Source organism: Trichechus manatus, unplaced genomic scaffold (genome assembly GCF_000243295.1).
Source record: "Trichechus manatus latirostris isolate Lorelei unplaced genomic scaffold, TriManLat1.0 scaffold00005, whole genome shotgun sequence".
Lineage (NCBI taxonomy): Eukaryota > Metazoa > Chordata > Mammalia > Sirenia > Trichechidae > Trichechus > Trichechus manatus.
In genome coordinates this window covers 26,332,333-26,357,657 of record NW_004443941.1, presented here as the reverse complement: position 1 = coordinate 26,357,657, position 25,325 = coordinate 26,332,333, and positions in this window count along the sequence as shown.

Genomic DNA, 25,325 nt, shown 5'->3' with positions numbered 1-25,325 from the left:
ATCTCTATTTATTGAAATGATCATATGTATTTTCTTATTTATTCCGTTAATATGGTGAATTACATTTGATTGGTCTTCAAATGTTAAACCAACCATGCTTTCCTGGGATAAATCCTACATGTAATGATGTATTATCTGTTTTATATATTTTTGAAATCAATGTGCTAATATTTTGTTAAAGGATTTTGAATCCACATTCTCTATTTTCAGATTCTTCCAGTAGTTGTTTTAATTTTTTCCCCAGAGGTTTTAGTTAATCAGTGGGAGAGATGGACTATAATGGGCTTATGATGCTAAGGTGGAACCAAAACATGCAATTTTTTTAAAATTAAGAAATATTCTCAAATCACCTCCAAATATTGGTGACAATTAAACTCTCCTTACAAAATGTAATATAAAATTTTTGCTGTATATACCTAGCAGGATGTAACCAGGACCTCCATGCTCCCATATACAGTGAAACCTATGAAAGCTGGAACTCAATGGAACTGCCTTGCTTTCTGGGTGTTGCAAGTTTTCCACCTTTGACAGGGTGCAGTCCTACCACTTTTCTATTGCTTGTTTTAGTGGAACATGTTTGAATTTTCCTTCTCTGACAGGTTTCTGTCTTATACAGTTTTTGGCTTTTAGAACAAAAGACTCAGACAATCATACTGCAATATGCTTAGGGACCTAGACCTTCTTGTTGTTAGTTAATTATTTTATGGCTAATGAATGTTGAGATATATAAACTATTCAATTTCCCAGTGTTAGACTTTATTGTTACCAGACCTCATCCCAGCTTAGCACTGAATCTTGATCTGGTGATGAGAACTTGCTAAACAGGTAGAAGTTCATTGAGTACTAGTATGTTTGTGGAATTATGAGACATCAGATTATGTTGTCCTTGTTGCTGGGGAGGTTATCTTCTTTGGCGATTTTACATGAAGTTGAAATCTTTTTTTTTCTCTTAGACAATATTTCTAATTAGAAATAAAGATACAGGCTAAAGAACTTTGTATATTTATATACTTCCTTCTACATTGAAGCAATGTGACTTTTTCAGCTAAGGTGCCAAAGAAGACTTGTTGAAGGTTAAAAGGAATGAAAGAGCATGGACTTTGGAGTCAGATGAATGTGGATATGATTCCTGGCTTTATCGCCTGCAGGTCATGATTTTGGTCTGGACACTTAAACTTCCGAGCCTCAGTTTTCTCAGTATCTGAACTTACCAGGATACTTACCAAGATTTTTATAAAAATTAAATGAAAAATACATGTAAAGCCCTTTGACATATAATATCAATTGAATAAATGTTTATTCCTTTACTTTTCATAGGTCAGTATTCAAAGCATTGAAAAAATACATTCACCATGTTTTGAGAATTATAAAAAAAAGCCAGACTTCTCTGACAAAGAAGATTTCTTCTATTTGTGTAATTATTTCATCAGTGTTTCCCGTCTCTTTGTCTCTAGAGTGGAAGCTCCATGAAGAGAGCAATCTTGTTCTGTCTGGCTCATAATTGTATTTCCAGATCCCGTCATAAAGACGAAATACAATATACTGGAGACCTGGTGGTGCAGTGATTAAGTGTCCAGCTGCCAACCAAAAGGTCAGCAGTTCGAATCGACCAGCCACTCCTTGGAAACCCTATGGGGCTGTTCTACCCTATCCTATAGGGTCGCTATGAGTCAGAATCGACTCCATGGCAATGGGTTTTTTTTGCGGTCATGAGTATGTGAATTCCTTAAATAAATGAATAGTTGTTTGTGAACATTTGTTCCTACACAAGCATAAGTTCCTATGCAACTGTTGGTCTCTGGAAAGCTTCTTAATTGCCTGATTTTTCCCAAATGAGGCCAAGATACCAGAATGCATTCCAATCAGCAAAGGCTATGACAGTGAAAAAGCATACACAGATGGCCAAATGCAGTTCAACTCATTCTTCTTCATTCCAAAAAATAACTCCCAGGATATAATCCTTTTTCTGATAGGCATATTTTGCCTTTTGAGTGGCTAATAGTTAAACCAAAAAAATCTTGATTATAAATATCAGCTTTCGTAAGCTTATTTGAATGGCCAGGGAATTGCTTTTTCTGCTATAAATATCTTCAGGTTTAACTGTCTATTTAACTTTGTAAAAAAATACCTGACGTATAATACAACCATGGCTCAAGCCCTTTCTTCCGGAAAGTTCAGAGCTACTGAGATTCTGGCTACTTAAAACATTCAAAGGCGATTTTGAGTGATCGTAGGCAAATCAAATCTCTACAGGAGTCAAGAATAAAGAATGGTTTATGTACAGTGAGTTAACCTGGAAGATTTAGAAGAGGGAAAAACACAAAAGTGAGAAAACAGGGAAATGTAGCCAAGTCAGCTTCTTGGCGGGCGTGTTAAGCCAATTAATGATAGGGTATACCTGGCAGCTGAGTTTTTCCCCCTCCCATTTTTCCTTTTAAGAAAATGTAGATTAAGAAAGAAACATAGGTAGAAAGGAAGAAAAAAAAAGTGAGAGAGAGAGAGAAAGAAAAAGGACAGCCTGTGTGATTATTTTTTTCTTATTTTTTTTTCTTAAAGTTTTCTTTTTAGAAGATAAATGCAAGAATGTGTTTTTGGAATCATATGAAAAATGTGTATTTCTGTTTTCAGTAGGACTTGAACCAGGCTCGAAGTAACGTTAAATTTAACTGACAGCTTTTAAGCAGAATGGCTAAACCTTCAAATTTTCAGTCTTCTCTACAAGTGGAGATTTTCTTTAAGATTGTCAAATAAATATGTTTTGGGAAGATGGTAATTAAATGTGAACAGATGGTCATTTTTAGCTGAGATAGGAAATCTAAATATTTAATAGAATCATTTGCCTGTTGGAACCAGTGGGTATGATGTAGTATATTGGTTGACAAGGCATCAAGTTTGTCAAAGCTAATTGGGAACTGTGATAGAGATTAAAATTCCTTATATGGTTTTTAGGACTGGGACAGTGTTACAGTTGGGAGGAAGATTACGACACCGCACTACACTATGCCAGAAACCTTCACTGTGGCTCTGTAGGCTCAAGATTGCTTTCAAAACAAATATACTATTTCCAACAAACAGCATTGTGGTAACATGGAAAGGGCGCTGGATGCTCTAGTTACTGCTTTGCCCTTTGCTGACTTTGTGACCTGGGCAAGTCCCTGAAACTCCCTGGGCCCCCGTGCCCTCATTTTTCAAATAGAGGAGAGTTGAAATTAAAATGCAATTCAGTTATTTCCCAAAGTATTGTCCAGCCAGGAAGGTGGTAGCACGTGGTGGCTGAGAGCCTACATAATCTTATTAGATCAAAGGGCGCCTTTGTGCTGGGGCTGGGATTCTGCGGATACCTTCCTGTTTTTTTGTTAGTGAGCACACAGTTCTTCTGGAAGGTTCCAAGTGCCAGGGTTTCAGTCTGCCTCCTTCTACTTCATGTACTTTATATTTCAAGGATTTGATTGCTACTATTGGGGGATAAACCAGTTGCTGTTGAGTCATTTCCAACTCTCAGCAACACCATGTATGTCAGAGTAGAACTATATTCCATAGGAGTTTCAATGGCTGATTTTTTGGAAGTAGATCAACAGACCTTTCTTCCGAGGTACCTCTGGGTGAACTTGAACCTCCAACCTTTTGTTTAGCGGCTGAGCACATTAACTGTTTGCACCATCCAGGGACTCCTTATGGGGACATAGGGGTATGCAAAATAACAAACCAGAAAGCCTACTAGATTCTCATAGTGGTTATTCTCTGATATTTAGTTTCTGGTTTCCTTTTTATATAGTACGTGGAGGTCCCAGAAGTCTTGAGAATTATTGAATCTAATCTGTGTAGATTAGAGTCAAGGTCACAGTGCTGTGACCACTCCCTGAGGTGGGCTGGACTGGTCAGATAGCTAGGGCAGTAGGAGTCTCTGTCCTGTACAGATCTGCTTGCTCATCTTCTACCTTGATATAATCCCTCCACTCTGGCCCCTTGAGTTCTCCTTCATGAGGAGAACACTTCTGTCTCTGTCTCCCAGAGATCCCTACTCTGGGGCTTCAGGGCCTTTTGGGCTGACTTTTGTTAACCTCTTTTAATCTTCCAGGAGTCTGTCTGAAGTCAGCCCTGTAAAAGTCTTACCTTGGCCTCCTGGGATGAATCAAGCTCAGCCATCTAGACCAAGGATTGGCAACCTGCTGCCTGTGGACCAAATCTGGCTCACCACTGGTTTTGTAAATAAAATTTTATTGGAACACAGCCACACTCATTCATTTACATATTGTCTGTGGCTGCTTTCATGCTACAGCGGAAGAGTTCTTAAAACTCTTTGGTTGCAGCCCCTAGAACTCCTCCTTTCCTCTTGGTCTCAGGCTTTTATTATTTTTTTCCCTTAGTATTGTTAACACCAATCATATAACATGGCAGCTATTTGTTTTAGTCTGCCTACCTAGATAGATTTCAAGCTCCTTGAGGACAGGGAGAATGTCTTTTTCTTCTTTTGAATGTTAGTGCCCAGTATACTGTCACAGATGCTCAATACCTGCCTGCTGAATAGGATGTTCCATATGCCAACTGCATACTCAGCACCTGGCTGAGTTCTGTGCTCTACTTTTCTATAGTAATTCTTATACCAATTAAATTATCGTTTGAGCCAAGTATTTTTAGAGGGCATGATCCTGAGGCTGGGCACCGTTTCCCAGATTCTTTGTGATTCCTCTTCTCTCCCCAGGACTAGAGCACTCAGTTCACCTGGGATAATCAGAGTTTATACCTGCTTCTGATGCAATTAACAATAGCATCCTTTTAACTCTCAAAATTGCTCCTATTTAGATGATAAAATAAGTATGTACCCTATTCAACTCTTTCTTCCCTGCCTTGCCTTCCTTCTCCCCACCCCCACTCCCAATTAGTCATTGAGTTCCAAAAGTTCAAAAATAGTCTTGGAATTATAGCTTAATAATGCAACATATGTCAATGAGTAGGATCTAGGGCTGCCATATTTAGTAAATAGAAATATAAGATTCTCCATTAAATTTGAACTTCAGGTAAACAATAACTTTTTTTAGTATGTAAGTATTTCTTACACAAAATTTTGAACATATTTTTACTAAACTGTTATTTGTTGTTTATCTGAAATTCAAATTTAATTGGGTGTCCTATATTTTATCTGGTAAATTTAATGGGAGTGGATTCAGGTTTATTGATACCTGAAGCTTATGATCTTTTTGATGCACTTTTTAAGAAAACAAATACAAAAATATGTACAAGACTAGGTCCAGGCCTTGAAAGGGGCATGTGAGTAAGGAGCCCTGAAGTTTAAGCTTCATCAACATCATGATAAATCTGCCTCTGTCAGAGGGCAGGAATCACTATCACTGGGAACGGTTGCTGAATATAAGGTTCAGGAATTACTACAGAAAAGGGAGAATCTTCTGGTTCGAGAAAGCCTGAAAGAGAATTGGAGAAGGAAATGGACTGCAGATTTAATTGCCTCCATAAACTACTACCTCCATTACCATGAGACCAGAAGAAATGAATGGTGTCTGGCTACCATGACTAAATGTTTTGATCAAGGACTCAATAGATAGATCCTGATCAAAAGGGGGAAAGTATGGAACAGAACTTCAATTCATGTGGAAGCCAGATGTACTGGATCCATTGAGACTGGGGGAACCCCTGAATATAATGCCTAGGAATAATCTTTAAACTTTGAACCAAAACAATCCCATGAAACCATCATTAAACTAAACAACAGTTTAGCCCAATTAATAAAGATCGTTTGCCTTGAGCTCAGTCATCTTATAAAGAATTATCTATATGAGTGTAAACTAACAACAGTTAATCTAAAGCACAAATTAGAACTTTAAGGTGCAAAGAGCCCAAATTAATGGTGATAAAACAATATGTGTAGAGATAGTATGGTGACTAAATGTGAAGTATGTAACCAACGTTACTGAACTGTTCATGTAGAAATTGTGAATGGATGCAAGTTTGATTGTGTGTATTGCCACCAAAAATAAATAAAATATTAAAAAAAGAGGTTGAGCCTGAAAGAATCCAACACACAGGGAATGTAGTACTTCTCTCTTTTCCATGAAAAAGTCATAGAAAGAGGAAAATATCCATGTCAGAAAGAAGAAAAGGAGGCCACAAAATTATAAATCATTGCCTTCCCCTACCCTCACCCACCTTTCACCACCAAAATTGTGGATGTGTGAGCTACAGTCTTCAGAACAATCCAGGATCTGAGCACATAGCTAAGACTATGTCAACGGTAGTCAAGAAGCTGAGGTTGGTAAGAAAGTCCATTAAGGCAGCAGTTCTGGCTGGAACCAGAACACTCCCTATCTCCAGCCAGTGTGAATATGATGAAGGACAGACACAAGAGGGAGACATGGACAGCATCGCGCATGTTTCAGCTTTCATATGCCATCAACTCATGCAATGTTTTTAGAGGTGCTTTTTTTTTTAAATAAATGTTTTCTCTGAAAAACTATGGTCAGGTGGGGCTAAAAGACTTTTGGTTATCCCAGGGGATAGGGGCTGTTGTGAGGGAATGGTACAGCAAAGATAATATTTAATGAACTTACTTACCTGAGGAACTTATAGACAGAAGTGCATATGACTTAGGTGTAATGCAATATAAAACTCTACTATTCAGAAACAGCAATTCACTATTCAGAAACAATAATAGATATCATTTCCCTAAATAGAAGGGAAGTTCATATCTTTATAAGTGCGATATCTGCCAAGTACATAAATCACCTAGGAAAAACATGTTTGTGGTCATTATTATCCCCAATTTCTTTAGCTATCATCATGAAGTATGTATTCCCTGAAATCATCGTCAGGAGCTAGGTCTGTTTTGTAATAAATGGATAATCATGGACTTTGTTGTTGTTAGGTGCTGTCGAGTTGATCCCTGACTCATAAGGACCCCATGCACAACAGAACAAAATGCTGCCCACTCTTGGTCTTGCACCCTTGATCAGTCATGGATAGTACTGTTGTGATCATAAGGTTTCCACTGGCTGATTTTCAGAAGTAGATCACCAGACCTTTCTTCGTAGTCTGTCTTAGTCTGGAAGCTCACTGAAACTTGTTCAGCATCATTGCAACGTGCAAGCCTCTGCTGACAGATGGGTGGTGGCTGAGCATAAGATGCATTGACTGAGAATCTAACTCAGGTCTCCTACATGGAAGGTGAGAATGCTACCACTGAGCCCAATGCCCCATATATTGAACCTAGAGAAAAATAAGTTTCCCTGAGGAGGAATAAGAGGCTTTGAAGAAGATTTCAGTGCATCCTGAGTCACAGCCCTTCACTTACGTACAGGAAGGTTAGGGCTATTAGGAACAGTCCTATCTCATAGTGGCTGAATCAGATTGGACACTGGACCTCTTACGCGATATCCTTACATGCTTCTGTCTGAGCCTGAAAAATGGGTGGTATGGACTAGAGGCTGCCTTGAGTGACGTTTCTTATAGGTTTAATTAGACTGAGTTTATCAAATGCATGGCAAGTGGCCAGGATGGGATAGGGATGAAATGCCCTTCTAGCAAGCATTTTCAGCATTTTCTTCCTTCATAATCAATGTCAAAACACTTCTTTCATTGTATACACTCCATCTGACTAATGAGTAAGTCTAACATTGAGAAGCTCCTCTCAATTTACTTAGGAACAAGATTTCTCCATTCCATAACCTCTTAGCCTCCCCATGGAGGTGCCCAGTAGCTTAGTCTGTGGAAGAGATTGCAAAGGGTCTGGAGAAGATGGTAATTGCTGTTTGGAAATTTGAGATGATTGGAAAAAGAAATAGAAATATCAAGCTTTCAGAATTTACTTTCTAGTAAACAATCCTCTATATAAATTCTTTGTTGTGGCTGTATGTCAGATGAATCAAAAGCAATCAGGTATGAGATGTGAACAGAATTGAGAATCTTACCAATTAAAATGAAAACAACAACATCATTTGTCAAGAAGTGTTCTATTAATGAGCTTGTTTTAAACAATCATGTAACTATTAAAAAATTAAACTTGAATTAAAACTTTAGTTTGAAGCATATACTGTCCCTGTCATCTAAACTCACGGTTACTGATTGTTTAACTCCCACAAATATGGCATAGCTGTCTCCTCCTTTTTCAGGTTTCATGTCAAACGTTACTTCCTCAGAGGCCTTCCTTGACCACTTGATTCAAAACAAACTCCCACCTTTCCTGCCCACGGTACTACAGGACAACTGTGGCAGAGGCCACAAGTGTAGCTTTTATTTCTTTTAGTAGTAGAACTCCTCAAGTTTTAGCTGGGTTCTTGACTGCCCAAATAGATAACGTATTTCCCAGGCATTTTTGATTAGCTATGGCATGTGACTAAATTCCGCTCAATAGGAAGTGAGAGAAATGTAATACTTGACTTCTGGGTCATCTCCTTATTGTCAAGCCACTTGCCCTGGACATTCTCTTGAGCACAAGCTGGATGCAGGCATTGTGCTGGAGAGCCTGCTCCAACCATGTAGATAAGGGCACCGTTCTAGGATGGGGCAGTGAGATGAAAGGAACCTTGGTTCTCAGAAGTCCTGATAGAGGAAGCCACACTGCCAACCCTGGACAGGTCACCTCTGGGAGCAAAACTAACTTCTCTCTTTGAATCTCTATATTTTGTACCACTCTGTTACAGAAATGCAATTGTCCCCTAAATGATACACTCTTATCCCATTTCTCTATTTCATTTCCTTCATAACGGTTACCACTCTCTTTATCTTATTTTTTTCTGTTTGTTTACTTGTTTATCACATCTTCCCTCACTAGTATGTAATTTCAATGAGAGTAGAAATCTTGTATTAACTTCTGCATCTCCAATGCCTAGAACAGTGCCTGGCACATGGTAGGTGCTCAATAAATGTTTGTGAATGAATGGATGGATGTTAGTTGTAAAGAGTACATTTTAATAGATTTGTTTATAAGGCTACTGAGGGAAGGAGTAACTGGATATCTGTAAGAACATGAAACTGATTTGAATATGCCTTCATTAGTTTTCACTGGTAAGTCAAGTTTTTCTACTAAGGGTCACATCTCAGCTTCACTGATAAGAGGCCAAGGTCTAGGGCTATTTTGGAAGCGGTAGTTAGTTATTTGGCTCTTCTGTTGTTTCAAATGAGGTAGAGAGGTGGGAGGGGATGTGATAAGAAGAAGGGAGAGAGAAGGGGAGTGTCATGGATTGAATTATGTCCCCCTAAAAATGTGTGTATCAATTTGGCTAGGCCATGATTCCGAGGATTGTGTCATTGTCCTCCATTTTGTGATTGTAATTTTATGTTAAAGAGGATTAGGGTGGGATGGTAACACCCTTACCCAGGTTGCATCCTTGATCCAATGTAAAGGGAGTTTCCCTGGCGTGTGGCCTGAACCACCTTTTATCTCTCAAGAGATAAAAAGGAAAGGGAAGTGAGCAGAGAGGGGGGACTTCATAGCACGAGAAAGCAGTGCCAGGAGCAGAGTGCATCCTTTGGACCTGAGGTTCTTGTGCTGAGATGCTCCCAGACCAAGGGAAGACTGATGACAAGGACCTTCCTCCAGAGCTGACATAGAAAGACAGCCTTCCCCTGGAGCTGACACCCTAAATTAGGACTTCTAGCCTACTAGACTGTGAGAGAATAAATTTCTCTTTGTTAAAGCCAACCACTTGTGGTATTTCTGTTATAGCAGCACTAGATGACTAAGACAGGGAGCAAAAATAGTATTCTATCTAAAACTTGAGGGCCATGAGTAGGGTGACCAGGTAATTCATTCACCAAAATGGACACTTTGGGGGGTTCTATGAATAATTATGACAGGATAATAGGCACAAACTGGGAATGTTTTAGGCAAATGGAGTCTAATGGTTACCAGCCATGGCCTAGTAAATTATCAGTTCACATAGAAAACTTGCCTACATTCTTCGAGGGATAGGTACCACATTTGAGAAATGACACTCATGTATTAATGAGTGACAAGCTCATGGGGAAACACAGACGTGTTCCTGAGTTTCCTCCCAGGATTGGATACTTTGCTGAAACACCAGTAAGTCACTCAATGTACCAACTCCCAGAATGTTTAACCTCTAGATTAATTTCACTTTAACTCATTTATGAGCATAAAGTAAAAACTGACCAATAGAGAGCAATCCAAAAGAAAAAAAAAAGGATTAATGAAAGTTTCAAGATCAAGAAGGGTTTTAATGCACCAGAGCTTAACAAGATGTACTTTTAGCCATATCTGGAGGGAATCTATGTGCTTAGGAGAAATAAACATTTTGGATAGAGGGTCATGGAAATTGGCAAGGTATGAGCACATAAAAGAGATGTGCGAGAGAGGAAGACGAGGAAACAACTTGCAAAAGGAAAGACGTATATATGATAAGACATTTAGTAAGGTATCAAAGTCCCAAGGACCTGTTATGGGTCATAGTAGAGCTCAGTGAGGTTTTCCAAGGAGGTCCTCTGCAGGGTTACGGTATATGTGGTGAGTTAACAGAACAGTGGTTATCATTTGGTCACTCATTGTGTGCACATGTGTTGAGTGCCTGCTATACAACAGGTGACAAACAAATGAGGCGGAGACCCTCTCCTGGAGCTTCCACAGGTGGGCAGCGGTAATCCCTTTGTCCCAGTGTTATGAACAAGGTCAATACTTTAAACATACCTGAAGAGTCGTCATGTCTGTTTACATTGTTAGATTACAAAAGGGTCATTCAAATGAGGTACATAGCCAGGAAAGACGTTTAGAACTAAATCTGTAATGAAGAGGAGCCACAGAGGATCACCATGACACCCATTTTGGGAGCTTTTTATATTATGAGGAAAGATTAATTCTTTCTCAGCCTGAGTCAGGGTTGCAATAAGATCCCTACTGGACCGTATTCGTATGTTGTTGTTGTCAGGTGCCGTCAAGTCGATTCTCATAGCGACCCTATGCACTCACAGAATGAAACACTGCCCTGTCCTGCACCTTGTTCACAATTGTTGTTATGCTTGAGTGCATTGTTGCAGCCACCATGTCAATCCATCTTTTAGAAGGTCTTCCTCTTTTTCGTTGACACTGTACTTTACCAAGCATGATGTCCTTCTCCAAGGACTGATCCCTCCTGACAACATGTCCAAAGTATGTAAGACGTAGTCTCGCCATCCTTGCTTCTAAGGAGCATTCTGATTGTACTTCTTCCAAGACAGATTCGTTTGTGCTTTTGGCAGTCCATGGTATATTCAATATTGTTCACCAACACCACAATTCAAAGGCATCAATTCTTCTTCGGTCTTCCTTATTCATTGTCCAGCTTGCCCATGTATATGACGTGATTGAAAATAACACTGCTTGGGTCAGGTGCACCTTAGTCTTCAAGGAAATGTCTTTGTTTTTTAACACTTTTAAGAGGTCTTTTGCAGCAGATTTGCCCAATGTAATGTGTCTTTTGATTTCCTGACTGCTGCTTCCCGTGGGTGTTGATTGTGGATCCAAGTAAAATGAAATTCTTGACAACTTCAATCGTTTCTCCGTTTATCATGATGTTGCTTATTGGTCCAGTTGTGAGGATTTTTGTTTTCTTTATGTTGAGGTGTAATTCATACTGCAGGCTGTGGTCTTTGATCTTCACCAGTAAGGGCTTCAAGTCCTCTTCACTTTCAGCAAGCAAGGTTGTGTCATCTGCATATCGCAAGTTGTTAATGAGTCTTCCTCCAATCCTGATGCCCCATTCTTCTTCATATAGTCCAGCTTCTCGGATTATTTGCTCAGCATACAGATTGAATAACTATGGTGAAAGGATCCAACCCTGACGCACACCTTTCCTGACTTTAAACCATGTAGTATCCACTTGTTCTGTCTGAACAACTGCCTCTTGATCTGTGTACAGGTTCCTCATGAGCACTATTAAGTGTTCTGAAATTCCCACTCTTCTCAATGTTAGCCATAATTTGTTATGCTCCACACAATCGAATGCCTTTGCATAGTCAATAAAAACACAGGTAAACATCTTTCTGGTATTCTCTGCTTTCAGCCAGGATCCATCTGACATCAGCAATGATATCCCTGGTTCCATGACCTCTTCTGAATCTGGCCTGAATCTCTGGCAGTTCCCTGTTGACATACTCCTGCAGCCGCTTTTGAATGATCTTTAGCAAAATTTTACTTGCATGTGATATTAATGATACTGTTCGATAATTCGGTTGGATCACCTTTCTTGGGAATAGGCATAAATATGGATCTCTTCCAGTCGGTTGGCCAGGTAGCTGTCTTCCAAATTTCTTGGCATAGATGAGTGGGCACTTCCAGCACTGCATTCATTTGTTGAAACATCTCAGTTGATATTCCGTCAATTCCTGGAGCCTTATTTTTCACCAACGCCTTCGGTGCAGCTTGGACTTCTTCCTTGAGTACCATCGGTTCCTGAACATATGCTACCTCTTGAAATGGTTGAATGTCAACCAATTCTTTCGGGTATAATGACTCTGTGTATTCCTTCCATTTTCTTCTGATGCTTCCTGCATCATTTAATATTTTCCCCATAGAGTCCTTCACTATTGCAACTCGAGGCTTGAATTTTTTTCTTCAGTTCTTTCAGCTTGAGGAATGCCGAGCGTGTTCTTCCCTTTTGGTTTTCTACTTCCAGGTCTTTGCACGTGTCATTATAATACTTTTCTTTGTCTTCTTGAGCTGCCCTTTGAAATGTTCTGTTCAGTTCTTTACTTCATCTCTTCTTCCTTTTGCTTTAGTATATTGTTGGGGTATTTTATATCTGGCTTTATTGACTAGTGCGAGTCAGTAAAGTCTTTGTGCTGGGTCTCACTGTAACTGGCAGAAGGGCACAGTAAAGCTGGTGAGAGTTTACTTGACCTTGAACAAGGAAGTATTGTTGGGAGAAAATTAGGAAGGGCAGACTGAGGTTTCTAGTTAAGGAAAATACCCCTTGGTTTCAGAGGAAATGATTCACCTCAGAGTAGGCTCCAAATTACAGTGGTTCTCAAACTTTACCATGCTTATGAATATGTTTAAAATGCAGATTTCTGGGCCCACCCCCAGAGTGTCTGGTTTCCATGAGTCCAGAGCCAGGTGTAGAAAACTGCATTTTAAATAAGCTTCTCAGGTGATTTCTGAGCAAGCTGTTGTTGGACCATAGCTTGAGAGAAAAAAACCACTTGATTATCTGGACACCTCTGATGGACTGCAGAGACCTGAGGCTGGTTTTTGGAAGCAGCCCGGCACTGGCTTCCAGGGGACAAGCTGCTGCTTTCTTTTTCCATCCCTAATTACTAGAATATGGAGTCTACAGTAGCTGGCATGTGATTGAGAGCTATTTTAAACAAGAAAGAACAAATAATGTGCAGCTGGAGATTGCTACCTTGTGATATAAATTCAGCTACAATTTGTATTCAGTTTCTTACAGATGTGGCCCAGCAATGTGATAGCACTTTTTTAAAGCCCATAACTCTGGAATAGTGACCTACAAGAATCTGACAAAGACACCTTGCATTGGGGCCCATTTGACTGTTACTATTTTTGAAGTTATGACCATGTAAACACACCACATGACCAAAGTCAAAGTGCCTCAGTATTTCTTTTCAGCACAGTGCTTACATTTCCTTGCCTATAGCACAAAAGCACCTGTGAGTGTACTGTCTGTGTTTTTATTTCTCTTCACAGGCAATATTATAGCCACCATGTTATATTCAAATTATATCATAGCAACCATAATTTTCTGAGGCTTGTTTGCTATTTATTGAAACATGCTATTGCGGAAATTTGCAGAGAATGACTGGTGAATTTCTAATTCTCTTGGCTCTTCACTCTCTCCCTTGCCTCATCTGGTGAAGCTGCTGTACACACCTGTAGGCAAATTTATGGAATATATTTTCAAGCTTTAGAGTGCATCAGAATTCCTTGCTCGGTGCTTGTCTGAAAAGCCAGTTCCTGGGCCTTATATGCAGATATTTTGTTCAGGTCTGGAATGTGAATGAAGAATGAACATTTTTAATAATGTCCATAAAGGATTCTGAGGAGGGTGGTCCACAGATCACACTTTGAGTAGTCCACTGGATTAGCACAGTAGGGAGATGCAAAGGAGTAGAAGTTGTGGTCTCTGCTGCTGACACAAAGAGCAGGGAGGAAGGGTAAAGACATTCATTGTATGCAATAATCAAAGAACTCCTAAGAAGGGCAACATTTATTGAGTACTTACCATGTTCCAGGCACAAGCACTAACTCATTTAATTCTTAGAGGTAGGTTCTGTTACTATCCTCATTTACAATAAGGAAATTGAGGCACAGAGAGGTTAATTATCTTTCCCAGAATCATAAAGCTATTAAATAACAGGGTGGTCTGCACCAGAGCACTTTCTAACTCTAACAACATACAGCCTCTTGTTGATCCAGGCTAGACTAATTTAGGAGGTTTCATGGAAGAATTAAGACATAAGTGGTATTTGAAGAATGAGCTGTAGAGTCTATGAAAATCTAAGTGCCTACAAAGTGCTCTATTCTCTTTTGAGGCTATTTTCTTTTTGCATAGATTTTCCATATTTTATGCCAAGTAGTACACCTGCTTGAACCAGTTACTGGTACCCAGGTGAAAGGCAGTTGTTTAGAAAGAAAGTGAAAATCAATCTATTTGTTTGGGAAATATTTGTGGATGTTGTACCCAGGGGACAACAGACAACTGCTTTGGGGGCAATGAGAAGATGTATAGGCAGTGCTACTCAAAGCGTCTTCCATGGACCTGTATCAACTCATGAACTGTTGGTTTTAGGTACATGAAGAGACAAATACTGAAATTGAAATTTTTAAAATTGAGCGTTGTCAGGACATTGAAGCACATGATTAGTGACTGTATTTTTTATCTATTAATGCAAAATGAATTATTCTAACAAAATGAATTATTCCAACGGGCTTTAAACAGCAATAAGCATTTATTATTTCACTCAGTGTCTGTAGGTCAGGAACTTTGGAGCTGCTTAGCTGGTTAGTTCTGGCACAGTTGCCATCAGAATGTTAGCTGGGGACTGCAGTTATCTGAAGGCTAGACAGGGGCAGGGAGGTCCACTTCCAAGATGATTCACTCATCATATGAATGTTGGCAGGAGGCCTCAGTTCCTTTCCACATGGACCTTTCCACTAAACTGCTTGAGGGTCCTCATAACATGGAAGATGGATTTTTCCAGAGCAAGTGATCTAAGACAGAGAGCAAGGAGGAAGCAACAATGCTTTTCATAGTCTAGTCTCAGAAGTTACACACAGTAATGTCCATCACATTTTATTAGTAGTCAGTCACTAAGTCTAGCCTGTGTTCAAAGGGAGGGAAATTGGGCTCCAACTTTTGAAGGAAGGAATGTCAAAGAATCTGTGTACATACTTTAAAACCACCAAGTATACACATCTTGTTGAACAAAGTATAGACAAGTTTGGGCATTGTGGAATGTGTATAGTGAGTCACATATGGCAGGGGCAGTAAACTAGTCATGCATAATAGGACCACTGGTTGTTTCATAAAAGTTTAGAAATGTAAAAACATGTTTTTTACCAGGGACAAGTTTAGAAGCACTGATCTATAGCCTTGTATCCTAACACTGTAGTCTTCAAATATTTTTACCCACATAAGCTCAAAAGAATTTTGAAAAACTATGTGCACCCTTCACACATTTTAAAGTTAACACCAAAAAATTTCTATCATAAGTTTAAATAATTTTGAAGAATATAATTCTGATATAAAATTGATATTTCAAAGAAAATGGTTACGTTACTCTTTTAAATATATCTAATGGAATCTAAAAACCCCATGATGTGACAACAACAAAAAAAAGCAAACAATCAAATCAAAAGATGGGCAAAGGACATAAACAGACACTTCACCAAAGAGGATATTCAGAGGGCTAACAAACACATGAAGAGACGCTCGAGATCATTAGCCATTTGAGAGATGGCACTCAAAACTACAATGAGATACCAACTCACCCCCACAAAAATGGCACTGTTCTAAAAAACAGAAAACAACAAATTCTTGTGAGATTGTGGGGTGACTAGAACTCTTATACACCACTGATGGGATTGTAAAATGGTACAACCATTATGGAAAATGGTATGGTGTGTTCTCAAAAAGCTAGAGATAGAAATTCCTTATGATCCAGCAATCACACTCCTACGTATTATATACTAGAGATATAAGAGCAGTAACACAAATAGACATATGCACACCCATGTTAATTGCAGCATTATTCTCAATAGCAAAAAGATGGAAACAACCTAAGTTCCCATCAATGGATGAATGGATAAACAAATTGTGGTACATATATATAATAGAATACTATGCAACTATAAAGAATAATGACGAGTCTGCAAAACATCTTATAACATGGATGCAAAATCCAGAGGACATTATGCTGAGTGAAATAAGCTAATCACAAAAGGACAAATATTGTATGACCTCACTTTTATAAAAAGTCAAGAATAGGTTATACACACAGAAAGCAACGTTCTTTGATGGTTAACAGGGGTGGGAGGCCGAGGGAGGGGGAATCACTTGCTAGATAGTACCAAAAACCAAACCAAACCCGGTGCCATCGAGTCAATTCTGACTCACAGTGACCCTACAGGACAGAGCAGAATTGTCCAAAGTGTTTCCAAGGAGCAGCTGGTGGATTTGAACTGCTGACCCTTTGGTTAGCAACTGTAGCTCTTAACCACTGTGCCACCAGGGCTAGAAATGACACTTGTTATTTCTGGGGATGGGAAAGGCAATACACAATATGGGGAAAGTCATCACTACTTGACCAAGGTAAATGAAGACACTGAGAAGCACACAAGAAAAAGAACAATAACAGTAAACGTTATAAAATATATAATTCTGCAATGACAGTTGTTGCTGTCGTTAGGTGCCTTCGAGTCCATTCTGACTAATAGTGACCCTATGTACAACAGACCGAAATGCTACCGGGTCCTGCACCATCTTCACAATCGTTGTAATGCTTGAGCCCATAGTCGCAGTCACCATGTCAATCCATCTCTTAAAACGTCTTCCTCTTTTTCACTGACCCTCTGCTTTACCAAGCATGATGTCCTTCTTCAGGGACTGATCCCTCCTGATAACATGTCCAAAGTATGTAAGACTAAGTTTCATCATCCTTGTTTCTAAGAAATGTTCTGGTTGTACTTCTTCCAAGACAGATTTGTTCATTCTTCTGACAGTCCATGATATATTCAATATTCTTTCCCAACACCATACTTCAAAGGGGTCAATTCTTCTTCGATCTTTTCTTAATCATTGTTCGGATTTCCCAGGCATATAAGGCAATTGAAAATACCACGGCTTGGGCAAGGCACACCTTAGTCCTCAAATTGACGTCATTGCTTTTCAACGCTTTAAAGAAGTCTTTTGCAGCAGATTTGCCCAATGCAAAATGTGGTTTGATTTCCTGACTGCTGCTCCCATGGGCGTTGATTATGGATTCAAGTAAAATGAAATCCTTGAAACTTCAATCTTTTCTCTGTTTATCATAATGTTACTTATGGTCCAGTTGTGAGGATTTTTGTTTCGTTTATGTTGAGGTGTAATCCATACTGAAGGCTGTAGTCTTTGATCTTCATCAGTAAGTGCTTCAAGTCCTCTTTACTTTCAGCTAGCAAGGTTGTGTCATCTGCATATTAAAGGTTGTTAATGAGTCTTCCTCCAACCCTGATGCCACGTTCTTCTTCATTCTTCTTTACGTAGTCCAGCTTCTCTGATTATTTGCTCAGCATACAGATTAAGTATGGTGAAAGCATACAACCTTGATGCACACCTTTTCTGACTCTTAACCATGCAGTATCCCCTTGTTCTGTTCAAATGACTGCCTCTTGGTCTATGTACAAGTTCCTCATGAGCACAACTAAGCGTTCTGGAATTCCCATTCTTACCAATGTTATCTATAATTTGTTATGATCTACACAGTCAAATGCCTTTGCACAGTCAATAAAACACAGGTGAACATCTTTCTGGTATTCTCTGTTTTCAGCCAAGATCCATCTGACATCAGCAATGATATCTCTTGTTTCACGTCCTCTTCTGAATCTGGCTTGAACTTCTGGCAGTTCCCTGTCAGTGTATTGCTGCAACCACTTTTGAATGGTCTTTAGTAAAATTTTACTTGTGTATGATATTAATGATATTGTTCAATAATTCCCACATTCTGTTGGATCACTTTTCTTTGGAATGGGCTCAAATACAGATGTCTTCCAGTCAGTTGGCCAGGAAGCTATCTTCCAAGTTTCTTGACATAGACAAGTGAGTGCCTCCAGTGCTGCATCTCAGGAATTGGTATTCTTTCAATTCCTGGAGCCTTGTTTTTTGCCATTCCCTTCAGTGCAGCTTGGACTTCTTCCTTCAGTACCAACAGTTCTTGGTCATATACTACCTCCTGAAATGGTTGAACATTTTTTAACATTTGGAAATTATATATCATTCCTCTTTCTCCTTTAACTTACTTTTCTACTTCATTTCCCTCATAAAAATTTATCTTACTGAAAACTAAATTTATTGAAAGCCTTTTATTGATCACTGTAAAAACAGCGTGGGGGCAGTGTCTGACCTCCTCCAATCCCACAGGGGGGAAGGATAACCAAGATCAACTTCGCAAAGCTGACTCCCGTGAGGTGGAGGCCAGACAAGCCTCCTCTCTCTGCCATCTTTACCAATTATGACAACAACCATCCTCCCACGGCACTCTCTACTTCTCTTCTGTGTTCAATAATTCATTGCAATGGCCACACAGAACTCGTAGACCATACTCACGATATGGGGTTTATTAGGGAAGTAACAGATTACGATTCAGACTCAGGAACACTCAAGGATACAGTTCTTTCATCAGAACAGCCTCTTCCCTTCCATGCTCGCAAGTACGCCTCTCTCTGGCCCTGGGCCTCTGCCCAAGGGCACTCAGCTTTCTCTCTCCATGGGCCAGGAAGCCTACTGCACCAACTCCTGCTGCTGAGTCTCTGCTGCCAGGTCTCTCCTGCCACTGCTTCTCACCATCTTCAGGGTTACAGCTCTCTTTCTCTCTGTCTCCCAGTCCCAAGGACCTCCAGCACAGGGATCCCGGGTCCAAAGGACACATCTGCTCCTGGCTGTTCTTCCTTGGTGGTGGTGGAATCCTCTCTTTCTCTCCTCTGGGGTGGCTCATTTCAAAACCCAGTGGGATGGCAAAACTGACCAATACCCTTGATGGGCTAAAATTACCCCATCTGCACAGTCCCGCCCAATCAGCTGGTTGGGAGTTACAAGACCATGGCGAGAAAGGCCACAAAAAAGCAATCCATTATACTGCAATCTCCCTATTATAATTCTCTGTCAGGAAAAATTATACAGCAATTGAAATTTAAAAATTCATTGTTTCCTGTAATCTAAGTTTCTTTTCATTAAAATTTTTTGGTCTGGATTGAATTATAACAACTATTACTAGCATACAATTGATCAAAGCATGGTAAATATGTCATAAATATGGGTAAATAACTATTGAAGAAAAAGTAAAATTCTATTGGGATTGCATGACTTAATGAGATGAATACAGCTTTTACTGTTTAATTTAGTTCACGCTTCCATTGGATGAAGATGTCTTATTGCCAGAATGAGAGAGTGTTCAGCATAAATTTTATACTCATTTTTTATTTTTATAGATGCCTGTGCTAAGAAACTTTGTTCTTATAAATAGGTAGGTATGAATAGAATAACTTTGTTATGCTAATGTCATTCAATTCTTTGGGCTAGTTCTGAGTTATATATAAATATTATGTGAGGATCTATGATAAAATTATTATTATTATTAATTTGTTTTATTTTGTTGTTGCTGAGAATAGACACAGCAGAACACACACCAATTCAACAATTTCTAAATGTACAAGTCAGTGACATTGATTACATTCGTCAAGTTGTGCAACCATTCTCATTCTCCTTTTCTGAATTGTTCCTCTTCTATTAACATAAACTCACTGCCTCCTAAGTTTCTGATCTAATCTTTTGAGTTGATGTTGTTGATTTGATCCCATATAGATAGCTCTTAAAAAATCACAATAAGGCAGATTTTGTTTACTAGTTAAGCTAAACTACAGTTTGGTTTTAAGAAGACTTCAGGGGGATATTTTTGGTTTAGGGTTTAAAGATTGTCTCAGGGCAATAGTTTCAGGGGTTCATCTAGCTTCCATGTCTCCAGAAAATCTGGATTCCATGAGACTTTTGAATTCTGTTCTGCATTTTCCCCCTTTAATCAGGGTTCTTCCATAGAATCTTTGATCAAAATGTTCAGTAATGTTAGCTGGGCACCAGCCAGTTCTTCTGGTCTTATGGCAAAGGAGGCAGTTTTTCATGGAGGCAATTAGCCACACATTCCATGTCCTCCTCCTATTCCTTACTCTCCTTCTTCTTCTGTGTCCAGGTGAATAGAGACCAATTGTTTTACCTTGGATGGATGTTTGTGAGCTTTTAAGACCCCAGCCACTAAACAACGAACTAGGAGGTAGAACAGAAGCACTAAATACGATATTAGACCAATTAACTGAGATGTCCCATTACACCACGACCCTAAACCTCCAAACCAAGAAACCAAATTCCATGAGGTGTTTGGTTGTACATAAAAGGCCTCAGCCACTACTCATTTTTTTGTCATTATTGTAAATATATCTATCACAACTTTTGCCAGTTCAACTTTTTACAGGTGTACAACTTATTGACAGCACTTACAATAATCAGCTGTGCAACCCTACCCTTAATCATTGTAATTTTCCTATCACCATAAACCAAAGTTCAGTATTCCATAAGCAATACTACCCCCCTTTCACCCTTCACCCCCCCCACATACCTGTAACCACTAATAAACTTTGGTCTCTACACATCTACCTGTTCTTGTCTTTTTATATAAGTGAGGTCATACAATTTTTGTCCTTTTGTGATTGATTTATTTCATTCAGAATAATGTCTTCAGGATACATTCATATTGTAGCATGTATCAAGATTTTATTTCCCTTACTGGCTAAGTAGTATTCCACCATATATATGTATCACATTTTGCTAAGCCATTCATCTGTTGATGGGTATTTAGTTTGTTTCCATCTTTTGGATACTGTGAATAGCACTGCAGATAACATTGGTGTACAAGTATCTGTTTTAGTCTCTGCTTTCAAGTCTTTTGGTTGTACACCTAGGAGTGGAATTCCTGGATCATATGGTAGTTCTTATGCTTTGTAGTCTTGAGCTGCCCTTTGAAATCTTCTGTTCAGCTCTTTTATTTCACCATTTGTTCTGTTCACTTTAGCTACTCTACATTCAAGAGCAAGTTTCAGAGTCTCTTCTGATATCCATTTTGGACTTTTCTTTCTTTCCTGTCTTTTTAATGTCCTTTTGTTTTCTTTTTGTATGAGGTCTTTGATATCATCCGACAACTCATCTGGTTTTCAGGCATTAGTGTTTAATGAGTCAAATCTATTCTTGAGATGGACTACAAATTCAGGAGGAATATACTCAAGGTTGTACTTTGGCTCTTGTGGACTTGTTTTAATTTATTATAATGAAATGTGCACAGACCTGGAGGTAGAAAGCCAAAAGGGAAGAACACACTAGGCATTTCTCAAGCTGAAAGAACTGAAGAAAAAAATTCAAGCCTTGAGTTGCAATTTTGAAGGATTCTATGGGCAAAATATTCAATGACGCATGAAACATCAAAAGAAGATGGAAAGAATACACAGAGTCACTGTACCAAAAAGATCTGGTTGATGACCAACCATTTCAGGAGGTAGCATATAATCAAGAACTGATGGTACTGAAGGAAGAAGTCCAAGCTGCACTGAAAGCGTTGGTGAAAAACAAGCCTCCAGGAATTGACCAATTACCAATTGAAGTGTTTAAACAAATGGATGCAGCACTGGAAGTGTTCACTAGTCTATGCCAACAAATCTGGACCACAGCTACCTGACCAACTGACTATAAGAGATTCATATTTGTGCCCATTCCAAAGGAAAGTGATCCAATAGAATGTGGTAATTATTGGACAATATCATTAATATCACACGCAAGTAAAATTTTGCTGAAGATCATTGAAAAACAGTTGTAGCAGTACATCAACAGGGAACTGCAAGGAATTCAAACTAGATTCAGAAGAGGACATAGAACAAAGGATATCATTGCTGATGTCAGATGGATCTTGGCTGAAAGCAGAGAATATCAGAAAGATGTTTACCTGTGTTTTATTGACTATGCAAAGGCATTCGACTGTGTGGATCATAACATAACACTGCAAAGAATGGGAATTCCAGAACAGTTAAATTGTGCTCATGAGGAACCTCCTGTACATAGATCAAGAGGCAGTCGTTTGAACAGAACAAGGAGATTTTATGTGGTTTAAAGTTAAGAAAGGTATGCATCAGGGTTGTATCCTTTCACCATATTTATTCAATCTGTATTCTGAGCAAATAATCTGAGAAGCTGGACTATATGAAGAAGAATGCAACATCAGGATTGGAAGAAGACTCATTAACAACCTGTGATATGCGTATGACACAATTTTACTTGCTGCAAGTGAAGAGGACTTGAAACACTTACTGATGAAGATCAATAACTACAGCCTTCAGCATGGGTCACACTTCCAAATAAACAAAGCAAAAATCCTTATGACTGGACCAGCAAGCAACATCATGATGAGGAGAAAATACTGAAGTTGTCAAGAATATCATTTTACCTGGACCCACAATCAATGCCCATGGAAACTGTAGTCAAAAAATAAAATGACGTATTACATTGGACAAATTTGCAGCAGAAGATCTCTTTAAAGTGTTACAAAGCAAAGATGTTACTTTGAGGACTAAGGAAGGTGCTTCTGACCCAAGCCATGGTATTTTCAATCACCTCATATGCATGTGAAATCTGAACAGTGAATAAGGAAGACCGAAGAAGAATTGACTGCTTTGAATTATGGTGTTGGTGAAGAATATTGAATATACCATGGACTGCCAGAAGAATGAACTGTCTTGGAAGAAGTATAGCTAGAATGCTCATTAGAAGCAAGAATGGTGAGACTCATTGTACATATGGTCGCTGAGTCAGAACTGAGTTACAGTACCTAACAACAACATGGTAGTTCTATTTTTAGTTTTCTAAGGAACTGCTATACCGTTTTCCACAACAGCTGTACCATTTAGCATTCCCACCAGCAGTGGGTAAGGGTTCTAATTTCCCCAAATCTTTGTCAACATTTGTTATTATTTTTTAATCTAAGCCATACTAGTGGGAGCAAAATGGTGTCTCATTGTGGTTTTGATTTGCATCTGTCTGAGGACTAATGACATTGAACATTTTTTCATGTGTTTGGTTGCTACTTGAATGTCCTCTTTGGTGAAATGTCTATTCAGGTCATTTGCCCATTTTTTTTTTTTTTTTTTTTTTTGTATTTTAGATGAGGGTTTACAGAGCAAATTAGTTTCCCTTTAAACAATTGATACACATATTGTTTTGTGACATTGGTTGCCACCCCCACAACATGTCAACACTCTCCCCTTCTGGATCTTGGGTTCCCCATTACCAGTTTTCCTGTCCCATCTTGCCTTCTCCTCCTTGTCCCTGGGCTGGTGTGCCCATTTAGTCTTGTTTTGTTTTATGGGCCTGATTAATCTTCGGCTGAATGATGAACCTCAGGAATGATTTCAGTTCTGAGTTAAAAGGGAGTTTTAGGGGCCATACTCTCTGGGTTTCTCCAGTCTCTGTCAGACCAGTAAGTCTGGTCTGGTGTTTTTTGTTTTGCTTTGTATTTTTTTGTGAGTTAGAATTTTGTTCTACATTTTTCTCCAGTTCTGTCCAGGACCTTCTATTGTGATCCTTGTCAGAGCAGTCAGTGGTGGTAGCTGGGCATAATTTAGCTATGCTGGATTCAGTCTGGTGGAGGCTGTGATATCTGTGGTCCATTCGTCCTTTGGACTGATCTTTCCCTTGTGTCCTTGGTTTTCTTCATTCTGTCTTGCTCCAGACAGTATGAGACCAGTGGAGTATCTTAGATGGCCACTTGCAAGCTTTTAATACCCTAGATGCTACTTATCAAAGTAGAATGTAGAACATTTTCTTTATAAACTGTGTGCCATGGATTGAATTACGTCCCCCAAAAAACATGTAGGTCATGAGCCCCTATATTGTATGATTGTGTAATGTGATGTGATTTCCTTATGTGTTGTAAACTTTATCACTATGATGAGGTTATATGTGATTTCCTTATGTGTTGTAAACTCTATAATTATGATGAGGTTATACTGATGAGGTCTACAAGATTGGATAGTGTCTTAATCCAATCTCTTTTGAGATATAAAAGAGAGAAATGAACAGAGACACATGGGAATCTCACACCACCAAGAAAGCAGTGCCGGGAGCAGAGGGCGTCCTTTGGGCCAGAAGTTCCTGTGCTGAGATGCTCCCAGACAAAGGGAAGACTGATGCATCACAAGGACCTTCCTCCAGAGCCGACAGAGAGAAAAAGCCTTCTCCTGGAGCTGACACCCTGAATTTGGACTTGTAGCCTACTGGACTATGAGAGAATAATATTCTCTTTGTTAAAGCCATCCACTTGTGGTATTTCTGTTATAGCAGCACTAGATGACTAAGACACTATGTTATGCCAATTGAGCTAGATGTTCCCCAAGACCATTGTTCCCAAGTCCAGTAATTTGGTCCCTCAGGGAGTTTGGATGTATCTATGGAGCTTCCATGACCCTTCCTTGGTCAAGTTGTGCTGGCTTCCCCAGTACCGTGTACTGTCTTATCCTTCACCATAGTTACCACTTATCTTTTGTCTACTTAGTGTTTTTACCTCCCCAAACCCCCTCCTTCGTAACCATCAAAGATTGTTTCTTTTTGTGTGTAAACCGTTTCATGAGTTTTCACAGTAGTGGTCTCATACAATATTTGTCCTTTTGTGATTGACTTATTTCACTCAGCATGCCTTCCAGATTTGTCCATGTTGTGAGATGTTTCGAAGAGTCATCATTGTTCTTTATCGTAGTGTAGTATTCCACTGTGTGTATGTACCATAGTTTGTTTATCCATTCATCTATTGATGGGCAGTTAGGTTTTTTTCCATCTTTTTGCTATTGTGAACAATGCAATGAACATGGGTGTGCTTATGTCTATTCGTGTGGTGGCTCTTATTTCTCTAGAATATATTCCTAGGAGTGGGATTGCTAGATCATATGGTATTTCTATTTCTAGCTTTCAAAGGAAGAACCATATTGTTTTCCAAAATAGTCGTACCATTTTGCATTCCCACCAGCAACACGTAAGAGTTCCAATCTCCCCACAGCTTCTCCAACATTTGTTATTTTCTGTTTT